We start from the raw sequence: 8,321 nt of genomic DNA, 5'->3' as shown, positions 1-8,321 counted from the left end.
GGCATCCTAGGCGATTCGCCATGATGTGACCCACATCCTGTAATGCATAAGCTCTCAACAAATGAGCGTTGATCCATTTGTTTGATTTTTTATGATGAAATCTTAACTAAAAGAATGAAGATAAATGTAGTGAGATTGTGAGAATTGAGAATTGGATGAATTGAAATTGTAACTAATACACTGTAAAAATGGAATTGATATTGTATATTTTGCAGCACAAGAGAGTAAAAGATCGATAATTGATATAATAAAAGAGAGTTTAGAGACTTGGAGACTTGGAGTAATAATTGATATGAAAAAGCCACCGAGCGGCTCGGCCCTTTTAACATCCCTACTTATGTCTGAGCCTCTTAGGCAGGAGCAAAAGGAAACTAAAGAATGGGCTTGGCAGGAAATCTTCAGAAATGGATTTATTGAAGTGGCTGATGTGACAACTCCCTACCACCGCCGCCACTGCCAATCTACTTGGTCAAGTCTACTGCCATAGGCTACAACTTATGGAAGAAGAGTTGGTACTAGCACTAATAGCTAGGGATTGATTGATGCCCATGATGGAAAGTTATATCCACACAGATGAGGCCAGGTGTCCTCTCATTTGACAGTCCTCACTCATTGTCTCACACTATAAAAGCTCACACTTAGTGTCATTCAAAAGGTAATGCAAGTCTAGACTTTGATACTATAACTTCGCCTTTTGCATTCTTTATTTACTCCCGATACTGACCCCCTTTTATATTAGAGGCTCACATTAAAAGTCCTTCCACACTCATATATTTCTTTCCAAAACTAACTTGACCGTTGGAGTGTGCGAGGTCAGCTCCACCCCAACTGAAGAAGGCCATGTGTGGCTAACGGTTTGTCCTAGTGTACACGAATACGACTTGCTTAGATGTGAGAGGTTTTGAAATTTGTTAGCCACATTGAAGGTATATATTTTGAGGTCAACAGTTTCGTGACATGAATGCATACAAAAGTGTTTGTTCTACTTACATGAATTAGTGTTCAAATTACCAATATAAAAATTCGTAGGGAAGGTGATTACTTGATTCAGTTCTAGTCACCCAACCTGTAAAGTGAAAGCCCCAACAATACCCTTGTTTTCTTCTATCAATTCTTTTTCTAATTGTCACCTTTAATCATCTTCAATAGCTTAATGAATTTTTGGTTTTATTCTTGTCAGGATTCCCTTTACAAGCGCCATCCATACTAAGTTTTAGTAGACCTTTCAATAGATTTAATAACAAAAATGCTAGATGTACACTTCAAGTGCATTTTGCTTGACAGTTGATGTGCTGTTAAAAAATGAGTAGAGGAAAAATTGCTTTTTATTTTTTGAATTGTCAAACTTGATTTACACAGAAGTGTACACCAAGCAAAACCGATTTAATAAATAACATGGTGTCAATATATAAATATTAGGGAGTGTCTGATTAACTTTATTTTTTTATGAATAATGTTATTTTTTCGCCCAAATTCCTTCTTTTGGAATGTTTGACTTTTGGTCAGTTACCATATTTTCCTGAAAAACAAATGAAAACATTTCTTTAGGAAAGGGTGATTTTTTATTTTTCAAGTGATTCACTATCTTTCTCTCTCTCTCATCTACAACTAATAAAAAATGTATAAATATAATATTTTCCAGGATAAAAGCTAAATCAATCGAACACATTTAATTAATAATGTTTATACAATAAGTTTTAGACAATTGAATAGCCTAAAATTTATTTTCTTTTCAATCAACTTTTATACTCGCAATCAAACGCAGCCTTAGTAAATGTATTTAGAGTTTAAATTTTATTTGATTTTATTCATGTCTAGTTAAGTAAATTTACATCTAATTAAAATTTTAATATAATTTTTTTAAAGGAGAGATATATAAGAATGATGAATGGAAATAATGGCTCCTAATGAATTAGGCACTGCAATTTGTGAAAATCAAGCTGAGATTTACTAATTTTATAATATTGGGTGGCATATTGTTGTCGATTTTTATATTCCCTAGGTGTATGGATCGTAAACAAGTAATAAATTGGATGTGAGTTGACGTATTGATCCCACAAAAAATAACTAAGCCTAAATCAAATCGAATATAAACGCACAATAGATAGATGATATGGATTTGTATTAACAACTTAAACTGACTAAATAATCTACCTAAATGGTAGGATGCGTTTCCAAAACTCGATTAATGATCACACACTAGGACTTACCATTCCCCTATACAAGATTCATTTGGATATGAATATCAATGTTCCTAATTTATCTAATAATACCTTCGGAGTAGAATTAGTTAAATCCTTACATATGACTCAATAATATCCCTATCACACTGCGAACATATGAAGGTATATTGAATCACAAGAACATCTATTTGGATAAGGCAAAGTACAGAAAATTATTCTTAACGTTTAAAGGACCTCACAATGATTACTATTACATGCTATCTTCTATATTTCTTCTATCAAAAATGATAATAAGAATCGTACTATAATCCAATTAGTGGTCAATTAATTGAAAGCATTAAGATCATAACAAACATTCAGTCCAAATAAATATTAAATGTGAAACCATAGAGTTTAATATAAAATTTTGCATATGGAACTTGATTTCTAAATTACATGTTTAAACTTCTCGTCTAATTAACGCGTCTGCAATCAGCCCTGATTTTTCCACTGTTTCTTGTCAATGGACTTATATTTCCCTTTTTAATCATGGATTGAGCAAAAGCATTGAAAAATTCATACTGGCAATTCCGAAATCGGTTGACAATAGCATCAGTATCAGCTCCACTTGTTGAGAATAATTCTTGATCTGAGTGAAGAAGTCCCTTGTTGCTCTGGAGGTTCGTGAAGTAGGCATTGTCAAAACCATTGAGACTCGAAGGATCAAGATTAGCTAAGGTATATGCGTCTCCACCCTGAGGACAAGTTTGACGTAATGTATCCCGATAAGCAGAGTCCATGTTCGGGTCACGGTTCCCTGTGTCGTTGAAATTGTAAAGCCGACGGTTGAAAAAGCGGCATTAGGCTCTCCCAAAGGTATGAGCACTTGAAGACTAACAATAATTAGTTAACATAATCGAGTATTATGCCATAAAATCTGAGTTGAGGATATGCTCCCTTAGTCTTTGTTACATTACATGATAAAGCAACTAAATCAGTGGAATCAAGACCCTTATTTCTGAACTTGGATGTGAGGTTACCAAGGCACTCCAAAGGGCCAGGAAGGTCACTATCAACTCCTGTTAGGTTTGCTGTTCTGCCATCCCTTCTGCCTAGACATGGGCGGTAGCCCGTCGCTTCAGTCCAAATGTCCATTAAAAAAATAAAATTTAAGCAAATTTTTTTTTATGTGCAATATATATTTTTTTTATACGTATTAGCCCGTGTTTAATTTTTTCCTAGATCTGCCACTGTGCCTAGAGGAACTACCCATGATGGACCTCCTCCCTATGACAATGGAAAAAATTATGGGCATATTTGGTACGCTGTAGTGGATAAAATTAAAGCAATTTGTGATACCATGTGACTGAAATTTGAGAAGCGAGGGCTAAAATATCTGTACATGAGACGACACCTGGACAAACATTCTCCAATGCTGGTTTTATGTCATGAATGACGTCGAATCTAGCAATTGAATTATTGTCGGGACGAGCATCTTTTTCGCTCTGTATGCCATCTGCATTATCCAGCAAAATTGAGACATCGCAGCCCTGCTCAAAGTAAGCACAAGAAGTTACCCATTTTATTGTATCAAATATATCAGTTGAGTTTGACTGCATAAATATTTCTTCAGATGAAAAGTTTGAATCAAGTAGTCAAGAAGCAATTTCGGATCAAAATCTATATTCTCTTGAACTCAGGGTTGAGGGTGGTCTTGCATCAAGATATTTATTCTCTTGAACTCAATGTTCTAAAATCGTAAAGCGTGACTAGATATGGAGGTCAAACTTCAATTTAGACGAGCCTAGGCAAGGCCTAGGAGTAAAAAAGCATTTTCTTATATATGATAATGTTCTTTTAAATTTCTAAATCAATCAAAATATTATTTAATAATTAAAGCATAAAAAGCAAAAAAAAAAGCAGCTTAGGTCAGAAAAAATTTAAAAATAAAAAGCGCAAGGCTAGGCCCCGCTTTATAGAACACTACTTAAACTATGAGTTCAAGTCTTATCATCACCCATTTATAAAATAATAAAAAAAAGACAAAATAAAATTGTGCATTAAATCAAAAAATGAATTTGGATTTTGGCTTACACCTTGAAAGGCGTAACTTAAATGTGTCATCTCTAACCGCTTCAACTTTTCAAAACGTGCAAGGTTGAGAGGGGATGGGGAGTGCAACATGAAATGGCAGAATGGGAAGAAAATTACGTTGACAAAGCAATCGTGGAAATGAAGGCGAACAAGCTTGGCTCCAATTCGAACATCATTTTGTTGAACCTGTTCCATATATTACGAACGACAATGGACACATTTGGACATGAAGAACTTTAAAATGTATTGGTCAACTGACCATTACACTGTGAAACTATCGAGAAAAGAGCAGCTGCTTCTACTAATGGTAGCCCAGACATTTTTAGAAATTATTGCTTCTCAGATTGCATAATACAAGAAATGATAGGGTGTGATTACTTTGCAGCTATATATATAGCTATACTGTTCTTAAGTTTAACTTGATCAATATAGGGTTTTGTCAAATTAGATGGGGGCAGAAATTAAATATAAGCATGCATTTAGTTGGCTGTTAACATCTATCTGAGCTTGTAGTACTTTGTGAAAGTCTACGAAATTATTTATCGAAATTTATACTCAAAAATACGTTACGAAGGCTCGTCACATACACAATCATTAAATGGGTGGTATTTATTTTGCTATTATTATGTTAATGATGCATTTCATCTAAAAATTCGATTATATTTTTATTTATTTAAATTTATTTTCGTTCTTCACGCACGTAACATTAACGTTGATTGACTAAGTCGACGATTGTAATAGTGAAAATTTAGCCAAACTAACTAATGAAGCTATCATTCTAGAAAGACCAATTAATGGTGAAATAATTAGGACTTCTTCTTATGCACCAAGACATCGTTGGACTTTTCTTATGCACTCAATAATCATCAAAATTCTATGAAATTAATTAATTGTTAATTCTCTGGTTTATAGTGGCATTCTTTATCATTTTAGATAAATAAGTCTACCAATAAATAAGGCAGTTTTCATTCACGTTGGAGAAAGACCACATTTATTCATCTAAAGTTATACTCAAATACTCTATCATGTATAGGCTCGTCACATACACAATTTTTAAATGGGTGGTAGTAAGATTAGACCCACGTCTTTCGCTATTATTAGGATAATGATCAGGGGCGTAGGGAGAGGCAAGTCTGGGGCTTTAAGCCCAACTTATTTTTTTTTCCCGATGTAGCAAACCAGTATTAATTTTTTCCCCCTGGCTTCGCCCTTGATAATGATGCATTTCATCTAATTCAATCACATATTTTTATTTATTTAAATTTCATTTCCAATAGACTATATCGATTCTTTACTTGAGTAACGAATATTGATTGACCAACTTAGCCATTGTAATCGTGAAACTGTAGCCGAACTAACTAAGGAAGCTACCATTCTACGAAGATCAATTAATGTTAAAAGACTTGGACTTTTATGCACTCAATAATAATCAAAATTTTATGAAATTAATTAATTATTGAATCTTTGCCCTTTGTAATTAGAAATCCATTTCAATTTTCTTTTGCAAACTACAAATGCCGTATTTACATCCATCGTTGTTTAATGTTTATCCCTATTAGATTTTTAAAAAAGAAATTATTTTCATCAACATCATATCAAAATATTGTCCTTATTAAGTTCACTCAATTAAACATCCACACAATTTTTATAAGAGTTGCTATTTTCATTCACCATTCTTATATATCTATCACACTCTAAATCTATCTCCTATTAAAATTTTAAGTTTTTTTTAATTGTATATTCATTTTAGTGACATCATCCTTATTAAATTCATTCGTTTAAACACTATAAATCAAATACCATTTTTATATATTTATCTCAATCTAGATATATCTGTATTAAAATTTTTAAAAAATATTATATTCATTCACATTAAAAAATATATCCCTATTATTAATTAAGTATGAAATAACACTCATTTTAAGATATTATCACGTGGAATAACAATTTAAGGTGATTTTCAATTCAATTAATAGGATAGAAAAAAAAAAACCTATCTTGGATCTCTCAAAATTGATACATTATTTATCCATCTTTTTAATTTCGATATAATCATATATTTTAGTTTTTCCATTAAAAACCTCCTTTTCAAATCAAATTAGGTGGAATCTATAGATTTTGGAGCTTATCCTTTTAAACTAAAGGTAAAATTGTAGGAAATTAGGAACAGTTTCCTAACACGAATGCATACAAAAGTTGTTTGTTCTACTTTCGATGAATCAGTGTTCAATTTACCAATATCAAAACTTATAATATTTTCTAAGTTTAAAACTAAATTAATCAAACATAATTAATTAATAATTTTCATACAAATAAGTCCTAGACAATTGAATCGTCTAGAATTTATTTTCTTTCCATGAAAATTTCATGTTCGAAATCAAATCCACCCTTAGTCAATGAATTTATATAGTTTAAATTTTATTTGATCTTATCCATGTCTATTTAAGTAAATGTACATCTGATTAAAAATGTAATATAATTTTTTTTAATTTTTAAATTTGATGGATATATAAGAATGGTGAGCGGAAATAGCGTCTCCCAATAAATTAGGCACTGCAATTTGTGAAAATTGAGCATGTTCCAATATATTACGAACGACAATGGACACATTTGGGCGTGAAGTACCGTAAAATGTATTGGTCAACTGACCATTACACCGTGAAACTATTGAGAGAAAAACAGCTGCTACTACTAATAGATGCGGCAGAAATTAAATATAAGCATGCATTTAGTTGGCTGTTAACATCTATTTGAGCTTGTAGTATATATTTTGTGAAAGTCTACGTAATTATTTTGTGAATTTATACTCAAATACGTTATGAAGGCTCGTCACATACACGATCATTAAATGGGTAGTATTGATTTGGCTATTATTATGTTAATGATACATTTCATCTAAAAATTCGATTATATTTTTTTTTATTTAAATTTATTTTCGTTCTTTATGCACATAACATTAACGTTGATTGACTAAGTTGGCTATTGTAATAGTGGAAATTTAGCCAAACTAACTAATGAAGCTAACATTCTACAAAGATCAATTAATGTTGAAAGATTTGGACTTCTTCTTATGCACTAAATCATCGTTGGAGTTTACTTATGCACTCAATAATCATCAAAATTCTATGAAATTAATTAATTATTGATTCTTTGGTTTTTTTATTTCAGAACTATCGTGAAAGCACCTAAAAATATAACTACCCAAAAATTGTGAAACTCTCACAAATTCCTTTCCATCTAATTCAAATTTAGGGTAAAAATATTTTCTTTCTGATTTTCTTGATGAAATTATGCGCTGTGTTTACTAAAAATCTGCAAAAATCCGAACTTTACATCTTTATATCGCAATGAAACTTTATGTTTTAGATTTGGTATTAATTTTGTCTCTGTAAGAAATTGCAGCATAGTTTGACATGAATTTCGGGTCAAGAAACTTACTGGAAATGATGAATGTCAAGATCTTTTTGTGTGGTTGAATTACCTTACATTCCATAACTCCAAAATCTGTATTTTCTTGTTCTCCAATGATCCCAATTCAGATTACAATGGAAGGGAATTATTATTTACAATCTAAGTACAAACTTTTGTGATATTTCATACTAGAAATATGGTTCTTGGGACTTTCCAATTTTGGTGTGAATTTTCATACGAAAATTCATTTTTTTTCCATGCCACACTTTTTTTCTTCATAACTTCTATACAGAGATTGTAAGGAGTTATTTTGGGAGTTGTAGATTTGAATTCTAAATTTAAACCATTCCCTCCAATCCTTTTAAAATCTTGCGGGTCGGGTCGGCAACCCATTACCCGTATTTTCCAATATCTCCAACTCGCACATGATGGGGTTGATCCGAACCACTAGTGACAACGAATGTCACAACTTAGATCATTCTCAAGATCTATCTCACAAAGATTCATACGATAAATAGATTGTGTGACCAACGAGTAATATTAGCGCTCACGGTACTATAAACCTGTTAGGGATATATAGTAGCTCTATTAGAGGAACATCACATTTCGCTATACCCCAAACTCATTTTTCAACATTAATTCAAGTATTTTTCG

General features: G+C 32.0%; 1 pseudogene; it reads right to left on the bottom strand.

Moving 5' to 3' along the window:
* Window positions 1-2,625: 2,625 nt before the first annotated feature.
* On the bottom strand, window positions 2,626-4,604 carry LOC111404527 (annotated as a pseudogene).
* Window positions 4,605-8,321: the final 3,717 nt, after the last annotated feature.

Source organism: Olea europaea, chromosome 11, assembly GCF_002742605.1.
Source record: "Olea europaea var. sylvestris chromosome 11, O_europaea_v1, whole genome shotgun sequence".
NCBI classification, from domain to species: domain Eukaryota; kingdom Viridiplantae; phylum Streptophyta; class Magnoliopsida; order Lamiales; family Oleaceae; genus Olea; species Olea europaea.
Note: the sequence above shows the minus strand (reverse complement) of the source record. Positions and strands in the feature narration are given on the sequence as shown.